This window comes from Lynx rufus, unplaced genomic scaffold (genome assembly GCF_022079265.1).
Source record: "Lynx rufus isolate CCGP_SWC_20201006 ecotype Redwood Valley unplaced genomic scaffold, mLynRuf1.p SCAF_3, whole genome shotgun sequence".
Taxonomy (NCBI): domain Eukaryota; kingdom Metazoa; phylum Chordata; class Mammalia; order Carnivora; family Felidae; genus Lynx; species Lynx rufus.
Genome location: NW_025814845.1, coordinates 66,770,963 through 66,793,387, shown reverse-complemented (window position 1 = coordinate 66,793,387; position 22,425 = coordinate 66,770,963). Strand labels below are relative to the sequence as shown.

Below are 22,425 nucleotides of genomic sequence, written 5' to 3'. Positions count from 1 at the left end.
CCCCTTCCTCCTCCCCTTCCTCCTCCCCTTCCTCCTCCCCTTCTCCCTCCTCCCCCTCCTCCCCCCCTTCCCCTCCTCCCCCCCTCCTCCCCCCCCCCCTTCCCCTCCTTGTCTCCCTACCTTCCTTCAGGGGAATGCCGGAGAGAGAGAATCCCAAGTAGGCCCTACGCCACCAGCATGGAGCCTGATGCAGAGCTCAAACTCATGAACTGTGAGATCATGAACTGAGCTGAAACCAAGGGTCGGATGCTTAACTGGTTGAGCCACCCAGGCGCCTCTAGGACTCAGCAGTTGAAAAAGAACCCCACCAGTGGCACTCCTGACTGGCTCAGTTGGTGGAACACGCAACTCTTGATCTCAGGGTTGTGAGTTTGACCTCCACGTTGGGTATAAAGATTACTTAAAACACATCCTTGAAAAAAAACAAAGACAAACCACAAGTATCTTCTCAAAATATCCAGATCTCTTAGGATGTTCTGAGTGTTTGAATTTGGGAAAGCAATGTATATATTTGCTTTCACTTCTCTAACATTTTTTTTTTTTTAATTTTTTGTTTTTCAACGTTTGTTTATTTATTTTTTGGGGGACAGAGAGAGACAGAGCATGAACGGGGGAGGGGCAGAGAGAGAGGGAGACACAGAATCGGAAACAGGCTCCAGGCTCTGAGCCATCAGCCCAGAGCCCGACGCGGGGCTCGAACTCACGGACCGCGAGATCGTGACCTGGCTGAAGTCGGACGCTTAACCGACTGCGCCACCCAGGCGCCCCTCACTTCTCTAACATTTATTCAAACTGTATTACCTTACTGATACATATATTTTTTATGTATTTTTTTAAGTTTTTAAAAAAAATGTTTTAATGGTATTTATTCTTGAGAAAAGACAGAGACAGAACATGAGCAGGGGAGGGGCAGAGAGAGAGAGGCAGACACAGAATCCGAAGCACGCTCCAGGCTCTGCGCTGTCAGCACAGAGCCCGACGCGAGGCTCGAACTCATGAACCACGAGATCATGACAACCTGAGCCGAATGAAGTCAGACGCTTAATTGAGCCACCCAGGTGCCTCTGTGTTTGTGTATTTTGAAGTAATTATAAAATACAGGAAGTTGCAAAAATTGTAGAATCCCATGTACCTTTCACATATCACCCTTTACCTAGTGGTAACATTTACATGACTATAATATAATACTGATTTGTGTTTTATTACTAAAAGCATAATGATCTTGCTTATTTTGAAAAATGTTGACAAATACAAGAATGTTGATATATATTTTCACCTCAGGGTGAAGAGGTTAGCATTTACAAATTCAGATTCTGTGCCTTATATCTGTAGGTACCAGACAAAGGTCTCTTTCCTGCATTTGCTGTAAAAAGGGTGACAAGTAACTAGGCAAATGGCTGATTATTTTCCACTGGGTAGTTCATTCATAGCACTGGATACAGTCATGTAAAATTTCAGTTACACGGCATTCTTAATTCTGCTTTGCTGAATCATTACTATATTTGCTTACTGTGAACTTTCATTCTTAACATGCAACAGAATATAGACAAAGAAATATTGGACAGTTAGTTAAGGCATATTTATTAAGTACCCTCTATCACTGTACTGAATATAGAGGAGATTTTGGAAAAGCAGAGGGGTATTTATAGTGTAGATGAATAAACAGCTGTAGAACATTACCACATATTGTATAATGTATTTCAGCAAGTTTTATTCTCTAAACACATACACATAGAGATATAATTGGCCCTCAGTAAGCATTTGTTGAGTGAATGAATGTACTTAGGTAATAAGCATGTTGTCACAAAATTATGTAAGTCTTAAGAAAATAAATGTTTACTGTCACTCTTAGGAATTCTAAAACTATTCATTATCGACTGAAAGAATGATAATACATGTTTTATTATGTTTCTTTATTCTTTTTGCCCTAGAAATCTTTTGGTAAATTCATAATCAGTTTTCCTTGATAAAAGCCTGGGTCTCTCTGACTCTAAAGCCCAGGTTCTTTCCCCATGGCACATTGCTCATTAAGACACAGTATTAGGTGATTTAGATGATAAATGCCATGTTTAAATAAACAAGTATGAAATAAAAATAAACTCTGTGTCAGTTGTTTTTAGGAAAATCATTGATTTGCCTAATAATTTTATTTAGCTTGACTTGTGTAATGACTAGTGACTAAATTAGATCAAGTATAAGGGGTTCAGCTGGCTCTAAGAACCTAGTTCTTATTTCCCAAAATGATGATAGACTGTAAATAGACTCTAAAATGATGCTAATAATGTATATTAGTAATTCTATAATTTTTCCTAAATATCTATTAAATGTTTTACAGTATGCTGTGCTGGGTGCATTGGGAGCTACATGGATGTCTAAGACATGTATAGTTTTCTAATACCTTTATTATATGGTGAAGGTAAGATAGATTCATAAGTAATTGAACAGTATGTGATTAGTCTGTGAGGTACAGAAGTTCTGTGGATGCTTAGTGAGTAGAAAGGTTACTTTTAGTTGAGACAATTAGGGGAACCTTAAGATGATGTTTGACCTGAATATCAGGGAGATTGATGGGATTTCCTTGGTGAATATTGAAACTTGCTTATGTCAGAATTACAGAAATTATAAAATAAATCGATTTTACTGTCAGATGAGTTTTCTAGGAAGAAATTAGTCTGACTTTAATATTTAAATAATGAAGATAAGGATTAGGAATAAAGTAAAACATTTAGGAAAACTATTTGTAACATGAAAACTTTACTTCTGCTCCTGAAGTATTTTAGAGCTAGGTCACCCTGAAAATTGTACTAAATATGATTTTATTCTTTTTAAAGATAATTTGATCTGTTGGATTAATGACAAATGTGCTATATATATTTCATCTTAGTTTGGTAACTCCAAAAATAGGTGAGTTATCTCTTTGGTCAAAATGAGAACAGTTTTATTGCTGTTTTATTATTTCTGAGGTTCCTGTGTTTAAAGTATTTCTATTCTCTCTGAGTGAAATGTCATTGGAAAACTTATCTTGACATTGTGAAGTTCATTGCTAAGAGGTAGCTCTTGGTGGCAGCTTGAAGAAGAGGCTGGAGGAAGAGGGAAAGGGACAGTGGGGTTGAATGACAACACCATGGGAAAAGGAGGGGGAGAGAGGGAGAGAAAGAATTTTGTATAAAAGAGAATTGTTCTACCTGAGGTTATTCAATGTAGCCAATGCTATCCTGGACCTAGTCAGACCTAAAGCATTTCTGAAAGCTATAGTGTCTTGGCCAAACCTATATAAAGAGCAGAAAATATTTTGAGTTTGCTTTAGTTATGTAATAAATATTAGTGGAGAATGGTGTCAACACATTCATTTGTGTTCTCCACCTCCTTTTCCACAGAGACCTAGATTTAAATCTGAGTCACCAGAGTAAATAAGTTCAGTGATTCCCAGCTTGTGTTAGATTGCATAACCTAACCAACCACACGGGTTGGCATAGGTGTTTGTACTTTCGGGAGGGTGTGGGAAAGCCGGACAGGACATGGCAGCTGTCGAAAGGCATGAAGGCTACCATTACCACCGACATGTACTCGTGTGTTTGGGGCAGGGCAGGAGAAATACATGCCGAATAGCCTTTCTGAGATGACAATACTTAAAATACTAGTGATCTGTAGGCATAGCTTGGAAAACAGTATTGTATCTTTCTTAGAAAGCTTATTCTTTTTTTTTCTTTATGAATTTGCATGCACTTTGAATTTTCTCAGCCTAAGACATTCATCAAAAATGAGCCATTTTTTGACTGTTGCTTGCCAGTGTTGAAAGATCTTTAAAAGGATCCTCATATTCTAGCCTTTCTTCCTACTCTGCTTGTTAACACCTACGTTAAGTGTAGATTTTAATAGTTGCTTTGCATATCCTGATGTCAAAACATCATTCCAGTCCAGTCCAGTGAGAATCATTTGCCAAGTGCTATTTTAATGGAAGAGTTGCATTCCAGTACCTAATTGTTGTTTTGGTGGTATTATTTAATACAAGCATGCTTGTATCAATTAATCACATCTGCATGTGTTTTTTTTTTTTTCCAGTTTTGTTAAAGCTTAGAAATGCTCTTATAGCATGCTGATTTTGGTATTTAAAACCTTTTTGTCTCATCCTTCTGAGTAGCAGAGTTAAGTACTATACACAAGTTTTGAGTTTGGTGCATTTCATCATCTACTGTCACTAAGGGGTCAATAAAATAGTCCTATTTTTACAAAATTTTTTAAAGATGGCAAAGTGACTACTTTAGTAAAGAATCCTCTGGCTTATTGGAGTTACAGTTAAAACTAAATTACGTTATTATTTTCCCATCATATCTGTTTTCTTCAAGAGAATTCAACTCACTATAAGGTGTCTGCGAACAGCAGTTTAGAAGATATATTAGCCAGTTACTTATTCCCAGATGCCTGTAATAAAATGGATTTTTAAAAAATAAATATTAAACATAGTGTTAGATTGAGGAAACGGTTATAGTAATACAAAATTGGAACAGAGGAAAATAATTGCCTGGTGAAAGGGTAAGCATAAATGAAATTAATCCATGGTACGGGATGCATTTTTCATTGCACTTAATGATCGATAGGGAATTGTTTTGGGGAAGAGGAACTTAGAACTCATATCACACTTGGTTTTGTTAGAGTAAGGTTTTCCCTGGAAGTTGTCATTCCACAGTGACTGTATTGCGGTCTAAGTTGAGTATATTTGACACTCCTTACTATCATCTGAATTCTTGATTGTTTTTTTCAGTCAACAAGAGTTTTGTTTTGTTTTTTAAGTTTATTTAAGCAGTCACTACACCCAATGTGAGGCTTGAACTCATGACCCTGAGATCCAGAGCTGCATACTCTACTGACTGAGCCAGCCAGGCACCCCTCAGCAAGAGTTTATGAACTGTCTACTTTCTGTGCTGAAAATGTCAAAATGATAAAATACTATTCCTCATTTCAAAGAACTAGTAAACTACTTTGCCTTATGAACAGATAATTACTAAATATTGTGGTAATGTCTGTTTTGAGTTTCATTAGCTTCCTTCTCTAGCCACAGTATTTGAGGTTCCTTACTAGTCATTGCACTTGTTCGTGCTGCAACTCTCTGGGCTTACCTAGGGTAAGTACACACACCTTTTTCCTTGAATCTTGGGCTGCTTTGCAGTTTTTCCTTATACCTGTGATGATCCCATTTGTGGCTTGATCTTTTTAGTTAGGAATCAAGGTAGGGAAAACCAGGAGAGGGAACTTTAATGAAGGTGTAATAATAATAACGAAGCCAGACTTTGGAGAAAGTGAGGGGAATCCCATATTGGGTACCAAATAGAATTAGAAGTTTAAGTTTCATAAGGGAGTATTCAGCATTGATCAGAAGAAATACTAATTGGGTCACCTGGCTGGCTCTGTTGGTAGAGCATGTGACTCTTGATTTCAGGGTTGTAAGTTCAAGCCCCACGTTGGGTAGAGAGATAATTTAAAAATAAATAAAATCTTAAAAATAAGGGGAGATATTAATCTATATGACTAGACATATGCACTGTTTTACTGCCCTGATATACCTTATCTGTTTTATTAATTTCTTAATCAAGAAATTACTGCTTAGAACTCTGGGGAATAAAATGGTTGGTCATTTCTATATGCTATAATAGAATATATTTATAAAATGTAATATAGTCTTTGTGTTTTTCTCTACTTTAAAAAATTATAATCTAATGATTAAAAAAAATTTTTTTGGCATATATATGTCCAAGAATCATATTATGTTATTTTAATATAACTGTATTACAAAGTTTACAGTCCTACCATTTAGAAAATAATTTTTTTCTTTTGCTTATGTGTTTATTTGTTTCTAAACTCTGTAAGTTTGCTTACTTGTACAATATCTCAAGATTTGATAGAGGTTTGTTGTATTAATGATATGATAGAACATGGCCAAGTTTTAGACTAGGGCAGAGGTTACTATTATACAGAACAGACTGGAAGGAGTCCACACTTAGAAATAGTACTGCATGTTGCAGCCATTCTCGTTTAAACTACAGGTGTTGAGGAAAGGTCTCTGGTAAGCCATATTAGGAGTAGGACGGCCAGGGAGCCATCCATGCAACCTTTTGTTATGTGAATTTGAGGTAAAGAAGCACATGGAATCTTAAAGAAAGAAAGAGAGAGAGAGTGTGCGTGTGTGTGTGTGTGTGTGTGTGTGTGTGTGTGTGTGTGTGTAAATGAATAAAATAAGTACCTATATGTACACACGTATGAGTGACTGCCAGAGAATTCTGTTTGTGGATACTGGACCTGATTTCTGTCCTTGGGATTGGGACTGGTAACCAAAAATAGGTGTCCCAGTCCTAGGAAGAGAAAAGGCAGGGACCAGACTGGGAACCTCTAAAAGTGTCAAAACAGAAGCCTAGTTATAATAACTGAGGTATCAACAGGGCTAAAATGGCAGAAAGGGTAAGAATAGAGCAGAGGATGTATCAGAACAAGCTAGGATCCCTTGTCATCTAATCTGGGGTGTAAGGGTTAGGTGGATTAGTGTTAATAACGACTTGACCTGGGGGCGCCTGGGTGGCTCAGTTGGTTAAACCTCAGACTTTGGCCCAGGTCATGATCTCTCAGTCTGGGAGTTCGAACCCTGCATTGGGTTCTTTGTTGACAGGTTAGAGCCTGGAACCTGCTTCAGATTCTGTGTCTCTCTCTCTGCCCCTCATGCTCATGCTCTATTTCTCAAAAATAAATTAAAAAAATAAATTAAAAAGTAACAACTTGATCTGGAATTGAAGATTGGGGCTAAAACTGCTGTCATGAGTCTGTGTTGGTGACCTAGGATTTAAGTAACAGGAGAAGCAGGCTGGGCTTGACTTTTTTTTTTTTTTTTAATGCTTTATTTATTTTGAGAGAGAGAGAGAATGTGAGAGCAAGCCGAGGAGGGGCAGAGAGAGAGAATCCCAGGCAGGCTCTTCACTGTCAGCTCAGAGTCTGATGTGGGGCTCAATCTTCCCAACCGTGACATCATGACCTAAGCCAAATCAAGAGTCAGCTGCTTAACTGACTCAGCCACCCAGGTGCCCTTTGACATTTGTATGCTAAATATCTTTTTATTTTAAGTTTATTTATTTTGAGAGAGAGACAGACAGCATGAGTAGGGGAGGGGCAGAGAGAGGGAGGGAGAGAGAGAGAATCCCAGGCAGGCTCCTCACTGTCAGCACAGAGATGGATGAGGGGCTGGAGCTCATGAAATCGTGAAATCATGACCTGAGCCGAAACCTAGAGTCAGATGCTTAACTGACTGAGCCACCCAGGTGCCCTATACTAAATATCTTTTAAGGAAAAAATTCATTTCCATTGTTAATCAGTAATCATTTACTTTGCTTTATTGGCACTGGTAAGGCATCACGAGTTGCAGAGAACTGCTGATGCCTCATTGTAAAGTCTTAACAGGGAACTGCTGTTGAAGTGAACAAACTGAAGCTTTGGAGTAAATACGCTTTGTTGCAAAATAAGAGGATATGAAAAAGCATGGTAGGCATGAGGGTTCTAATGTCATAATTCTGGAGGCAAAGTACAATATGTTAGGAGTTGAGTTTTTTGAGCAGGGTAAGAGGAAGTAAAAAAAATATGATAATTTGACATTAAAATGAGAACCTTCCACACTCTTTTTACTTCCTAGAAGTCATAATAGCATTTTGGGGGTTGCAGTTAGCTGATAGTCATTAGCTTAAAGGGAACAAAAGCCATTTTTGGAATCTGTACTGGACATTGAATGACAAATTGAACAAGTGGGGCTTGATCAGAAAAAACTAGAGACCTCTAGAGATCGCATTAGCAATTAAAAACAATTTTTTTTAATGTTTATTTTTGAGAGAGAGAGAGAGCATGAACAGGAGAGGAGCAGAGAGAGAGGGAAACAGGCTCCAGGCTCGAGGCTGTCAGCACAGAGCCCAACGTGGGTCTCAAACCCACAAACTGTGAGATTATGACCTGAGCCAAAGTCAGACACTCGACTGAGCCACCCAGGCACCCCTCATTAGCAATTTTTATACCTTCTCTCTAGACTCCCTGCCTTGCCTTTTCAGTTTTTATATTCCAATAAGAAAGGATTAGATTACCCTGTTCAGACCAGGTATCTGTGTCCCAGAGACAGGGATGAGCATTATGAGGCATAGTTATAATCCCAGGAGTCTATGCTTGTGTGCTGGGGGCCACCCCTAAGAAGGGGAAATCAAAAGTGGGGCAGCCCTCCTAGGAAATATGTAGAATATCTCAGCCTTTAGTAGTTTAATCTCTTTTCCCTTCTTTTCTTTCCCCTCCTTTTCCTCCCCACTTACGTAAATGCAGAAGATAACCCTGCTGTCCCATCTGTTGATGCATTTTTAGTGGGAGAAAATCTCCATGCAAGCTGAGGTACCACATCCAGAGGCAGGGCCATAGGGATACTGAGTCTAGGTGATAGCCTGCTGCCACTGGTTTCATTGTGATTCTTGATATTTTACAACTTAAATTTAATTACTGCTAAATTGTCATTTGCATGATTGGAGGAAAAGAAAGGGAAATAAAAAGAAAATGTTTTTAAAGGGAAAGATGGGGTACTTACTATCACCAGTGACTAGTAAGGTATAAATGATGGCTTCAATCTTTAGCTTTTCGTCAGTGCATACACCCTAATCTGTTTTACTTCAGATTTTGTACCTTCTGCTAGTATCTTGGCTTAGGGTTCTGTTCCTAACAAGCTGACCTAGTCCTTTATTCTTCTTGTTTTGTTTTTATTTTTATTTTTCGTATCTTTTTTATTTTGAGATAGAGGTGGGGGGGTGGAGGGGCAGAGAGAGTGAGGGATAAAGAGAATCCCAAGCAGGTTCTGCACTGTTAGCACAGAGCCCAATTCGGGACTTGAACTCACAAACTGTGAGATCATGACTCAAGCCAAAGCCAGATGCTTAACTAACTGAACCACCAGGTGCCCCCTAATCCTTCATTCTTGAAAGGGTCTGAGCCTCTGGTAATTCCAACAGTATAGAATTGTGATAGTCTTTCACTAACCTTAACGTGTACACAGTATTGTAAGAATGTATTCCAGATCTCCCTGAGTTCTTCTCATGGTCTTCCAAGCCCCAAAGTCATAGTAGCAATCTCTTCTCCCCTTGCTAGTCAGGGACAGTCACCCCCAGCCAATTCTGTAGCCTCTGTTTTTGCTTTTCTTGTTTTTCTACTGTCTCGAGGAAATCAAACTGAACATGATAAGCTCAGCTTTCAATAGAGTGAAGTAGTTATTTTGTTTCCTGGTATAAATATTTTTTCATTGGGTACTAAAACTTCTAGATCAGCAGATTTCAGAGTTCTTGAGATAAAAAGCAAAACTTTGAGAGCAGAAATCACTCTACGAAAATCATTGGTTCCCTCAGCCATTGTATTCTGGAGATAGGAAACAGCGGTTACTGGTTGGTGGTTCACAGCCTTGTAGGCCGCAGCATCCCAGAATCAGAAGTTTTTAGCTGGAGCAACAACTGGTACACGAAGCTTCAAGAAGCCTTTTCTTCCTATTAGGGACACAGCTGTGTCTGAAGAAGAGTCTATTTGATATGAGGCCCTGAGCATCCGCTCACTGCCATTTGAAGTGAATGCTTAGATCAAAGGCCATGTGATTTATAGGAGACATTCGGTTAATCTTGTGTAGTGGTGCTGGCAAGGCAACTTCAGAATTGGTGTCTCTTATAGAAAGAATCAGCCATCATCACCATTTTCTTAAAGTTTTTATTTAGGGGCGCCTGGGTGGCTCAGTCAGTTAAGCATCCAACTTTGGCTCAGGTCATAATCTCGCAGTTCGTGAGTTCGAGCCACCATGTCAGGCTCTGTGCTGATGGCTCAGAGCCTGGAGCCTGCTTCAGATTCTGTGTCCTGCCCCCTCTCCCCCCCCCCTCCCCCCCGCCTCCACCCCACCCCTACTTGTGCTCTCTCTCTTTCAACAATGAATAAAGATTTTTAAAAATTTTAAGTTTTTATTTAAATTCCAGTTCACATACAATGTAGTATTAATTTCAGGTGTAGAATTAGTGATTGAACACCACATCCAACGAGTGCCCTCCTTAATCCCCATCACCTATTTAATCCATCCCTCACCCACTGCCATCACCATTTCTATAATCCAAGGGGCTTGCAGTATTTTGCCTGCTAAGAGGTAGTGCCTATGGGGAACTCAGGCAAATGGATCCTGGACAGTAGTAGCAGCTGAGGTCCATCTTAGTGTAATTGATCTCTTGCATAACTGCTTTTCCTACCACCTGGTTGTGGTTGTTTTCATGAACTCACTAGGCAAGGACTAGGCTGGCTGCAGGAGGATTTATGACTTGATCTCTGATTTGAGCCATCTCTCCAGTGATTATTAAGAGCCTTTACATTTTGATTTGTTTGATTTGGTAGTAGCAGGATTCTGGTGAGGAATTTTTTAGGGTATGGCACCATTGTAAGAGGTTCATTCAAATAGCCATTCCTTTTTTTTTCCCCTCCCAAATAGCCATTCCTTAAATCTTTCCTTGGTTTTTCCTCTGATCTTTTCCTTCAAGGCCATTCATCATGGCACAGAGAAGGGAAGGATTGTAGGCTGTCTAGCCACTCCAAGAAGTGTCTACTACAGAAGTAATAATGTGGCCTGCAAGTTCCCAAAATTTAATAATATTTTCTAAAAGTTTTCAACATGTTTTTGTCTTAATTAGATTCAGATCTTTTCCCATTTAGATTCCATGTTGTACAGTTTCTCAGCCATAAAGACCTATTTTAAAATTTGTTTTTATTTTGGTTTATAGAATGCTAAAACACAATATATCCTTTGTGAAGGCATGTGTGTATGTATATATGTATGTATATGTGCATACACACACACACACACACACATCTGAGCATAGGAAGTGTTTATAAAATGCATACCAGAATTTTATGATTGATTATCTTTGGGGCATGGGTTAGGGGAAAAGAAGATTAAGTGTTGTGGAGAGCAACTTTTATTGTTTTACTTCAAAAAATGTGTACTACTTGACATTTCATATTCTATTGAGGATGCACCTTTATTAATATGAAAATGTTGGCATAAAATTTTTGTTTCTTATAGTTAACGTCAGAGAGTTTTAGGATGATTTAAGGACTAATAAGCAGTACTTATATATAAAGCTATCTGTGCTGTCAACAAAAGCGTTGTTGTGGTTTTTAATTTTTTTTTTTTTAGCCTATTTGAGAGTTAGATGCTTCTTGAAAGTCACTGCATAAATTAGTTTTTCATGTATTTATGCTAAAGTTGAATTTGCTTTTCTCATCAACATAAAGTTTTTATTTAAAACTATAATTAACAGGGGCACCTGGGTGGCTCAGTTGGTTGAGCGACTGATTCTTGATTTTGGCTCAGGTCATGATCTCATAGTTTTGGAGATTGAGCTCTGTGCTGGCAGTGCAGAGCCTGCTTGGGATTCTCTCTCTCCCCTCTCTCTGTACCTCCCCTTGCGCGCGCGCGCTCTCTCTCTCCCTCTCTCTCTCAAAATAAACTTTAAAAATACAAAATAAAACTGTAATTAACAAAAAGTATAATATATCTTACTCTGAAATGTCTATAATTCAGAGGTCAAGTTGCAATAAAGAATTGCAGGAAGGAGGCTTTCAACATGTTATTCTCTCTTCTAATTTTAGGTTTTGTATCAGGTATCTGATAGGGACCCAATGCTATGAAGAGCTCTAAACTAGATGTAAAAGGATGTACTTTCCAGTTTTTAGTATGTGCGGGCCGCATTGTATCATCGTTAGACTATTCAGTAGTTGACAATGATTTTGTCACCTCCCAAAAAGCAGTCAATTATATCTTTTTTTTAAAAAAAATAAACATTCCTTCAAGTATATTTAGAGAAAAGTGAACAAATTTTAAGTGAATTTTCTGTATATGAACTTTTAAATGTAGTATTTTTAAAAATGAAAGGCTAGCCACAAGCCAGGAAAAATATTTGCAAAGCATATAGCTGGCAGAGGATTTGAACCAAAATATCTTAAGAACTTTCACTATTTGATAATAAGACAAAGAACCCTGTCAAAAAATAGACAAAGGGTTTGCACCAGAGATATATGAATGACCAATACATCCCACATAGAAAGATACTCAGCATCACTAGTCATCAAGGAAATGCAGATTTAAACCATAGGGTGATATTATTACACACCCACTAGCATGGCTAGGAATAAAGTCTGATAATGTTAGAATTGGTGCAGATTTGGAGCAACTAGGAGTTTCCTTTCATACATTGCTGGTGAAATAGTATAGCCACTTTAGCAAACAATTGAGGAGTTTCTTATAAAGTTAAACATATTCTCTATGAACTCTTAAGTTACATTCCTAGGTATACATGCAAGAGAAATGAAAGCATATGTCCACAAAAAGCTAATGTTCATAGTATTATTCAAAATGGTTCTAATTTGCTTTTAATGAATAGTTAACAATATTGAACAACCTTTCATGTGTTTCTTTGCTATGTCTATATCTGTCTTTTTAAGAAGTATTGACATCTTTAACTCTTAAAAAATTTTTTTTAATGTTTATTTACTTTTGAGAGAGAGACAGAGCGTGAGTAGGAGAAGGGCAGAGAGAGAGAGAGGGAGACACAGAATCTGAAACAGGCTCCCCGCTCTGAACTATCGGCACAGAGCCCAACGCTGGACTCAACTCACAAACCTCAAGATCATGACCTGAGCCAAAGTCTGATGCTTAACCAACTGAGCCAACCCCAGGTGCCCCTCTTTAGCTCTTTTTAAAATTAGGTTGCTTATTTTATTATTGAGCCATAAGAGTTTTTAATATGTTTTGGATCTAATTGTCTTTTTTTGTGGTGCATATTTTATGAATACTTTCTCCAAGTTTGTGGATTTATTTCTTTTCTAAAAAACAAACAGTTTATTTACTTATTTTAAGTAAACTGTACCCCCATTGGGGAGCTCAGACTCCACTGACTGACCCAGCCAATCACCCTGAATTTGTTTCTCTTTTCTTTTTTTATGTTTATTTATATTTGAGAGAGAGAGAGACAGAGCACAAGCCAGGGAGGGCAGAGAGAGAGGGAGGCACAGAATCTGAAGCAGGTTTCAGACTCTGCTGTTAGCACAGAGCCCAACACAGGGCTCGAACTCACACACTGTGAGTGAGATCATGACCTGAGTCAGATGCTTAACCGACTGAGCCACCCAGGCACCCCTATTTCATTTTTAAAACCATGTGTTTTGAAGAGAGAAGTTTTGACAACAGAGAGAAACACTGACAACAGTGTTTCCTTTTGTGGTTTGTGCTGAGAAATTCAGGGAATTCTGTTCAGAGAATTCTGTGCCTAACCGAAAGTCAACATTATTTAGCAGTGTTTTCTTCTAGAAGTTTTATAGTTTACATTTTACATTTTGATCTATGCTTCATTTTGAGTTAAATTTTGGATATGTTCTGATGTATGGGCTGGTTGAGATTCTTTTTGGTTTGGTTTTGGTTTTTGTATATGGATACAGGTGTCCTAGCACCATTTGGTGAAAAGTTTTCTTTTTCTCCATTGAATTGCTTGACATCTTTGTCAAAAATCAATAGACAACACGTGTGCATCTATTTTTGGAATTTCTGTTCTTTTTCGTTAATATAGGTGTTTGTCCTGTCATCAGTACTACATTGTCTTGATTACTGTAGCTTTAGAGTAAGTCTTGAAATCAAGTAATATGAGTACTCCGACTTTCTTGTTTGTTTTGAAATTGTTTTGGCTTCTAGTTTCCTTGCTTATCTGTGTAAAGCTTAGAATAATCCTGTCAGTTTAAAAAAAAAAAAGTACTAGAATTCAGATGCAGATTGCGTTAAATCCATAGATAAATTTGAAGAGAAGTGATAACTATGTTGAGTCTCCAGATCTGTGAACATGTTATATCTCTCTTTACTCTGGTCATCTTTGATTTATCTCATCAGTGTTTTGTAGTGTTCAGAGTACAGATCTTAACACACAGTGTGTTAGATTTATCCCCAAGTATTTCATGTTTGTTGGTTGCTGTTATAAATGACAGTATGTATATATGTAATTTTTACTTGTTGATATGTGGAAATATGATCTTTATATATTGAATTTTGTACACTACAACCTTGCTAAATTCCCTTATTAAATCTAGTAGGGTTTTTGTAGATTCTTTGGGGTTTCCTATATAGTCATGTTGCCTGGGAAAAAGTTTTATTTCTTCCTTTGTAATGTATGCTTTTTATTTCTTTTCTATACCTGGTAGCACTGGCTAAGACTTCCAATATAATGTTAAAGACAGAAAGCATTCATAATTTCACCTTTAAATAGGTATTCGCTGTGTTTGTTTTAAGGATGACAATTATCAGGTTAGGTTGCATTCTGTTACTAGGTTAGTAAGAGTTTTTAAAATCATGAATGGATGATTTTGTCAAATGCTTATTTTGTACTGATATTATCATATGCTTTTTCTTCTTTATTCAGTTGATATAATGAATTATATTGATTAATTTTTCAACTGTTGAGCCAGCCTTGTATTTCCAGAATAAACTCCACTTGGTCATGATGTGATATTTCTATTATATATTGCTAATATTTTGTTAAAATTTTTTGCATCTGTCTTCACAAAGGATATCAGATTTCTAGTCTCTCTCTCTCTTTTTTTAAAATGTCTTTGTTTGGTTTTGGCATTAAGAAATTATTGGTCTCATACAATGTTTTGGGAAGAGCTTCCTCCAGTCTGGTTTGAGCTGGTTAGAGTAAACACACATATATAGTTTGATATCTTTTGATTTAAGAAACGGGTGAGGGATTATATATATATATATATATATATATATATATATATATATGCTCAACTTTGCAAAGGTAGGGGTGGTTGGAGGCCATGGGACCAAAGATTTATGGGAGAGAATGACCCTCCTCAAGGTATATCTTAAAAAAAAAAATGTTTATTTATTTTTGAAAAAGAGAATCCCAAGCACGCCCTGTACTGTCAGAGCAGAGCCTGACACCAGGCTCGATGCCACGAATCATGAGACCATGATCTGAGCCAAAATCAAGAGTCAGATACTCAACCAACTGAACCATCTAGGCACCCCCAAAGTGTATCTTTTTATATATTGACTTTTCAAAACAAAGCATGTTATCTCCATATTCAAAATAAGTTGGGGATGGGAAAAATCTTAAACTATTAAAATAAATGAACCCGTCTGTATTTTAATCTAGTGCTATACCTATATTGTAAGGGAAGAATGAGTCTAAATGATTCATTAACACAGTATTTGACTATTTACCCTCAACTTGGGTGGAGGAAGAGGGAGGGATTGCAAACAAATCTTGAACTCTTTCTACTAGAGTTTATTTTTGTAGTGACATAGGCAAAGCAGCTCTAGGTCATTTTTAGGTGTATCATGCATTGGCTAAATATTTAGGTTATTGGAGCCAGGGCCTGAGGATGGAGGGACGTGCAAATATGGAAAGGGGAAAGACAGAAATTAATCCTGTGGAGATGGATTGAAATTAAAGGTATTAATGTGAAGTCATTATTTTTGCAACTAGTATGTATATGTGTGCACAGATGTATATCTACGTGTGGCATGTATGTACACATATATTTGTATGCGTGTGTGTGTGTATACATATATACACACACACATATATATATACATGTATATACACACATATGTGTGTGTATATATACGTGTATATATGCACACATATATATGTGTGTGTGTGTGTGTGTGTGTGTGTGTGTGTATATATATATATATATATATATATATGCATTTGTATATTTCCTGGTAACTCCAGCAAAAAGGCTGAGAAGAAAAGAACAGTGAGAACACTTAATTCCCAAATCTTGGTCTGTACCACTGTTCCCAGCACAGAGGAACCAGAGATCCTCAGAGAATTGGCTGATTGCAGGTCTGGGCAGGGTACATACCAGGTGACCTGTATCCTTTTTTTATGTACTAGAAAATAATTTTTTTTTTTTTAAATGGGAGCATTTCATAAGAAGCCTGTTGGGTTTCCTACTGGTTCATTCAGTCTGTATTAATTTAATCATAAATAAGTATAATAATTAATTATGAACTAGTAGAAATAGGAATCATTATTCATAGTAAATAAACTGATAAATGAATAAGTAGAGAAGGGAGGTCTCTTGCTTACAGTAGAATTCTAAGTTCTAGAGCTGGAAAATCGTCAATTTGCAGCCATTATGGTAAAGATAAGACGGCAAGAAATAACAAAATCGAGGGGGCATGTTGATGAGGTGAAGGTTATTTCCATGGTATTAAAGTGTCTTCCAACAAACAACTTATGATTTGCAAGGTACAAAATTGGGTTTATACGTTGGTGACAACAACGTGGGGCAAATGACTACCATGTGATTTCAGATATGACATCCTGAGGGGACATACCATCATCTGTGTGGTAATCTGGCCAAAACTGCATAACCTGAATCTCATCATGAGGAAACATTAGACAGACTCAACTGAGGAGCATTCTACTTAGAGGAGGGAGGGGCACCTGGGTGGCTTAGTTAAGTGTCCAACTCTGGATTTTGGCTCAGGTCATGATCTCATGATTTATGGGATCAAGCCATCCTTCCTCGGGCTCTTCACTGACAGCATGGAGCCTGCTTGGGATTCTCTCTCTCCTCCTCTCTCTGCCCCACCCCTGTGTGTACACGCACATGCACACGCTCTCTTTCTCAAAAATTAAAACATTTTAAAAAGTGGGGGATGGAGCTGTGTTCTTCCAGAAATTGAATGTCATAAAAGACAGGGCAGTGTTCTGTATTAAAGAAGGCTTAAGAGAGATAATCACTAACTGTACTACCTGACCCTATACTGGATGGGGGGAAAATACTATAAAAGGATAGTATTGAAGGACCCATTGAAAAAATTGGGGATGTGGATACTAGAGAAAATAAAAACATTGTAACGCTGTTCAAATTACTGAAGATTACTCTGGTTATAAAAGAGAATATCTCTATTCTTAGGAAATGCATAGTGAGTCAATGGAGCAAAGGGCTGTGATGTTATATAATTTATCTTCGGTTTGTTTAGAGGAAAAATAGTGTGAGTGTATGTGTCTTTGTGAATGGAAAGGGAGTGCAAAAGAATCCATGAGCACAGACGATAAAACAAAGATGGTAACATTAACAATTGGTGACTTTAGGCATAGTGGTGGTTTTTAATTCTTATATTTGCAGCTTTTATGTAAGTCTGAAATTATTTCCAAACCACGTATTTAAAACACTTAAAAATATCTGCCCTTTATTTTTAGAGTTTCTTTATTTATAAAGAGTATGGTTCTTTGTCTGGAACCAGTTTGGAATGAACATTTTTGTAATATTTTCCTGTGTGTTGGTGTTGTGCCTCTGCCAGCCAACCATTGTTGAATATGACAGCAGTTAGTGGAAAATAAGTGTCACTGTGTGGACAGCCAGAATTTAAGACCTGATTTGGGGAGGGGAACTATTTACTACAGCGATTACTTTAATTTTCTAGAAGTATTGGCTACAATGCCTATTGAAGTCTTTCGAGTTGTTATCACTTAACTGTTGAAATACTAGAATGATTATTTTACATCAAAAATCTATTGCCCCTGATTAGATATTCTTGTTTTGTAAACTCAGGAAGATTGTAATTTTTAGCCTAAGAGTGTAATTACTTATTTGTTCGTTAAAAAAATGTTTATTGAATGCCTACTGTGTGCCATAACCCTTTCTAGGCATTGAAGGTATAGCACCAAACAGAACAAAGCTCTTGCCCTTGTGGGTTTTATGTTTTTGTGGGAGGATATAGACAAACAGGAAAGAAGTGAAATAAATTTATGTTAGTAACATTGGAGAAAAATAGGTAGATTAGAGATGCTGGGAGTAAAATTGTTACAGTTTTAAAAAGAGTGGACAGGAAAGACTTAGTTCAGGAGACAAATATTTGCGCAAAGATCTGAAGATAGTGTAGGAGTGAGGCATGTAGAGATAATCATCTCCTGGAAAAGCATTTGGGCAGAGAGAACAGCAAGTGTAAAGGCTCTGAGGCAGGAGTATGTCTAGCGTGAATACGAAATTGCAAGGAGGTCAGTAGGAAATGAGGTCAGAGGTAATAGGGGCCAAATTATGTAGGTTCTTTTTATGCTATTTTAAAGATTGTGGCATTTACTCTGGGATGAGAAGCCATTAGGAGATTTTGGGCACAGATGTTACACTGTATGAGTTATGTAAGATTATCAGGATCACTCTGACTGCTTTGATGAGAAAGGACTGAAGTGGGGCAAGGGTAGATGTTGGGAGGCCAGTTACTAAACTATGGGAAAAATCCAAGTGACAGATGATACTTATTCTGGTTAAAGTCTCTAGATGATGGGAGGTGGTCAGAATCTGGATGCATTTTGTAGACAGAGTCAGTACAGTTTGCTATTGGATGGAGAAAGGGTAAATACTTGAATTTTAGTGATTAGTGAGAAGAGGAGAAGGAAGCCAAGGAGGTGAGGAGAGACCAGTGAGATAGGATGAAACCAGGAGAAACTTTGTTCTAGAAGCCAGATAGAGAAGATATCAGGGTTTGATGAGTCATACCAGTTGGCTGTAGATAGGTCAAGAAAGATGAGAACTTGGATTTAATAATAATATGTAGGTGACCTTCAAGTTCAATGGCATATTGGGGAGCAAAAGTCTCATTAGAATGTGTTCAATTTGAATTGAAGAATCTTGGAAACAGAGTATGGTCATCTCTTTTGTGACCTTTTGCAAAAAAGGAATCAGAGAAACTGGCCAGAAACTAGAGAGGTGATGGTAGGTTCAAAAGGTTCCTTGTTATTGTTTGTTTTCTAATGATTGGAAATACACACACACACACACACACAAATGGTTTGCTTCATAATAAGGAGGAAATTAGGAAATTGATGCTAGAGAGGAGAGAATTGGGCCTTACTAGAGCAATGTTCTTGAAAGGTAGGGGCATGATATCTATTTTCAAAGTGGAGGAGTTAGACTTTTTGACCCAAAAAGTTCAAGCATAGTAGAAGAGTAAATCTGTAGATTTTGGTGAGTGGATAAGTGTGGTTCTGGAAGTTCTCTTCTGATTGCTTATATATATATAGGAATCAAGGACAGCATGTAGAGTGACTCAGATCTTAGGTGGCTTTTGATTTTTTTTTCTTGAATGATGCAGATTAGGTGATCTGCCAGGAGTCCTGAGAAGCAACAGGAGGGCTGTAGCCATGCTTGTTAAGTTTTTTTTTTTTTTTGAGACATTTAGGTTTTTGTTATTCTTCAGTCTAATTGGTTTGTATAACACTTAGGAAGAGATTATAAAAAAAAATTTTTTTATTTTTTTAAAATATTTATTTTTGACAGAGAGAGAGAGAGAGAGAGATAGAGCATGAGTGGGGGGGGGGGCAGAGAGAGAGGGAGACACAGAATCTGAAGCAGGCTCCAGGCTCTGAGCTGTCAGCACAGAGCCCGACGCGGGACTCGAACTCACAGACAACGAGATCATGACCTGAGCCGAAGTCAGACACTCAACCAACTGAACCACCCAGGCTCCCCTAAAAATTTTTTTTAATGTTTTTATTTTTCAGAGAGACAGAGCATGAGCAGGGGAGGGGCAGAGAGAGGGAGACACAGAATCTGAAGCAGGCTCCAGGTTCTGAGCTGTCAGCACAGAGCCCAATGTGGGGCTGGAACTCACGACCTGAGCCGAAGTCAGACGCTTAACCGACTGAGCCACCCAGGCGCTCCGGGCAGGGATTCTTAAAACACTTTTGGGGCTCTGGAAAAATTTTTTTCCCATTGATCTTCGAGCCAAAAAGTATGATTCTAAGGTCCTTAGAATTTTCATTAAATTGTAGGCTCTTAAAGACATATTTAAGCCAAGGAGGTACAGCTAATTGTCTAGTCAAGTCTGGAATCTCTGTGGTCTTCTGAATTATATAATTTAATTTGAAAATTCAGTTTTCATACCTGTGTGCATATTCATGTATTCAAACTCAACCTGTTGACAATATAGCTGACTTATTCTAAATTAGAGGCAACCAAAGCATGAAATAAAAATGTGTAAAATGTCAAAGTCAAAATAAGAACTCTGCCTAAAGTGTGATTTATTTATTTTACTTGAGAGAGAAAGACCCAGGGGAGTGCGTGCGTACCCGGGCAGTGGAGGGGAAGAGGGAGAGGAAGGGAGAGAAAGAAAAAGAAAGAAAAGAGAAAAGAAAAGAAAAGAAAGAGAAAATATTAAGCAGGTTCTATGCTCAGCACAAGCCCATTGCAGCACTTGATCCCACCACCAGGGGGTCATGACTTGAGCTGAAATCAAAAATTGGGCGCCACCCAGGTGCCCCTAAAGTGTGATTTAAATTGTGATTTGGGTAAACCTGATACTTGAAATTATATTGCATTTTGCAGTTAGAATGCATTGAAATCATGTCAAAGCATTTACCCTTGGTGAATTTATATTAAAATATTAAAATGGGTAAAGCCAAATAATCATCAAAGATGCTAAAATTTCTAGGAAATAATAAGTAAAGGCAGACAGCCGAGGAAGAATTGGCAAAATGTCTGAATAGGCATTTCATAAAAGAGGAAACATGAATTAGCCAATAAATCTGAAGAAATGCTCAGTATCTTTCATCAACAGAAAAATGCAAAGTTAGGCCACAATTCTATGCCATTTTACACCCCAAAATTAACTTAGCATTAGTAAGTATTGGATGTGGTTCAGTATGAACTACCTGTTGCTGTTGGGATTATAAATTCCTAAACACACATTGGGGAAAGTAAAAATTGGCATCTTCATGAAAAATTGAACATAGACGTATTCATAACTACTAGGCACAAACTTAAGAGAAACTTTGGCACACAGGCCATAGGAGATGCATGTGAGAACTTTTGTAACAGAAATGCTCATAATAGGAAAAAAATCTTGGGAGAAGAATAAGATAATATTGTAAAGAAAATGGATAATTCACTTATATATTTATACAATGCAGAATTATTCTACAGTAAAAGGAATGAGCTACAACTGATGCAGCAACTGGATGAATCTTTAAAACGTAATACTGAATGAAAAAGTCAAACTGAGAAGACCGGAGCTATTTAATACCATTTTCACAGAATTCAACAGCAAACGAAATGAAACCCTATGTTGTTGGGAGATATATACATATGTTTTAAATCTTTTAAAAAATCAAGTAACGATAAAATATAGCCTAGCAGTTGCAGCAGACAGAAGGGATGAGAGAGGTGGGGCATGGATTTGGGGGGACCCAGTCAGGAAAACATTACCATTAACTTCTATTTAGGTTCTCCAGTGGGGGGAGGAGCAGGTACCTGGGTGTTCCCTCTATTATTGTCCTTTGAATTTAAAACATGTTACAAGGGGCGCCTGGGTGGCGCAGTCGGTTAAGCGTCCGACTTCGGCTCAGGTCACGATCTCACGGTCCGTGAGTTCGAGCCCCGCGTCGGGCTCTGGACTGATGGCTCAGAGCCTGGAGCCTGCTTCCGATTCTGTGTCTCCCTCTCTCTCTGCCCTCCCCCGTTCATGCTCTGTCTCTCTCTGTCTCAAAAATAAATAAACGTTAAAAAAAATAATAATAAATAAATAAAATAAAACATGTTACAAATAATTCTTGTAGTAACAGTAAGTTAGAAAGTAGGGGAAGCATATTCTGAAGTCACAGTTTAGAAACACGTCATCACTTCTGCTTATTCCCTTACTGCCACTTGAATTCCTAATGTCACTCAGTTTTATACCAGAGGTATCTTCTTTTATTAGTCTTTTATCTGATTAAGCCTGTGTCTGCCATTTGTCAAGCCACTCAGGAACTACTTGTTGGATGAATAACTGAATGAATGACTTGGGAAAATAATTCAGGATTTTTCTTAGAAACTACCTAAGAGGGAGATTTTGAAAAATACTTTTCCTTCCACTACTAGCTGGGTGAGATGGACAGCAAAACTAGGTTATTATTGCAGAGACTTTTGAATGATAATGGACTGTATATTTGAAGGCAGTATTTCTTTTTTTTTTTTTAAGTAAAACTCTCTTAATTTTTTAAAAGTAATCTCTGAGATCAGGAGTCACACACTCTACCTACCGAGTCAACAAGGTGTTCTTTGAAGGCAGTATTTCTGGTTATGTTTAACTATTGTAATATGATCAGAGAGATTAACAAATACATGACAAAAACAAATAGTTGATCAGAACAGCAAACAGAAAGCCCATGGGAATTAGTCCAAGCTCCTCAGTTTTGAATAAAGGCACTTTGGGACTAAAGAAATAATTGATTAAGATCATAGAACTTGTTGAGAACAGAGTTAGGAAAGACCAGAACCTAGATCTCATGATTCATATACTAGGATTTTCATGTTGAAATAATGGTAAATAAAATATTTTTTTCAGACTTTTTGTTT

The 22,425-nt window shown here is 37.6% G+C and overlaps 1 long non-coding RNA gene across 1 annotated transcript; it reads right to left on the bottom strand.

The window, feature by feature from the left end:
• Positions 1-9,940: 9,940 nt before the first annotated feature.
• LOC124520712 (uncharacterized) lies at positions 9,941-22,140 on the bottom strand. Its single transcript, XR_006964382.1, has 3 exons — positions 22,055-22,140; positions 13,725-13,729; positions 9,941-9,951 (listed from the first exon to the last, which is right to left on the bottom strand). It is a non-coding gene; the product is annotated as an uncharacterized LOC124520712 (long non-coding RNA).
• Positions 22,141-22,425: the final 285 nt, after the last annotated feature.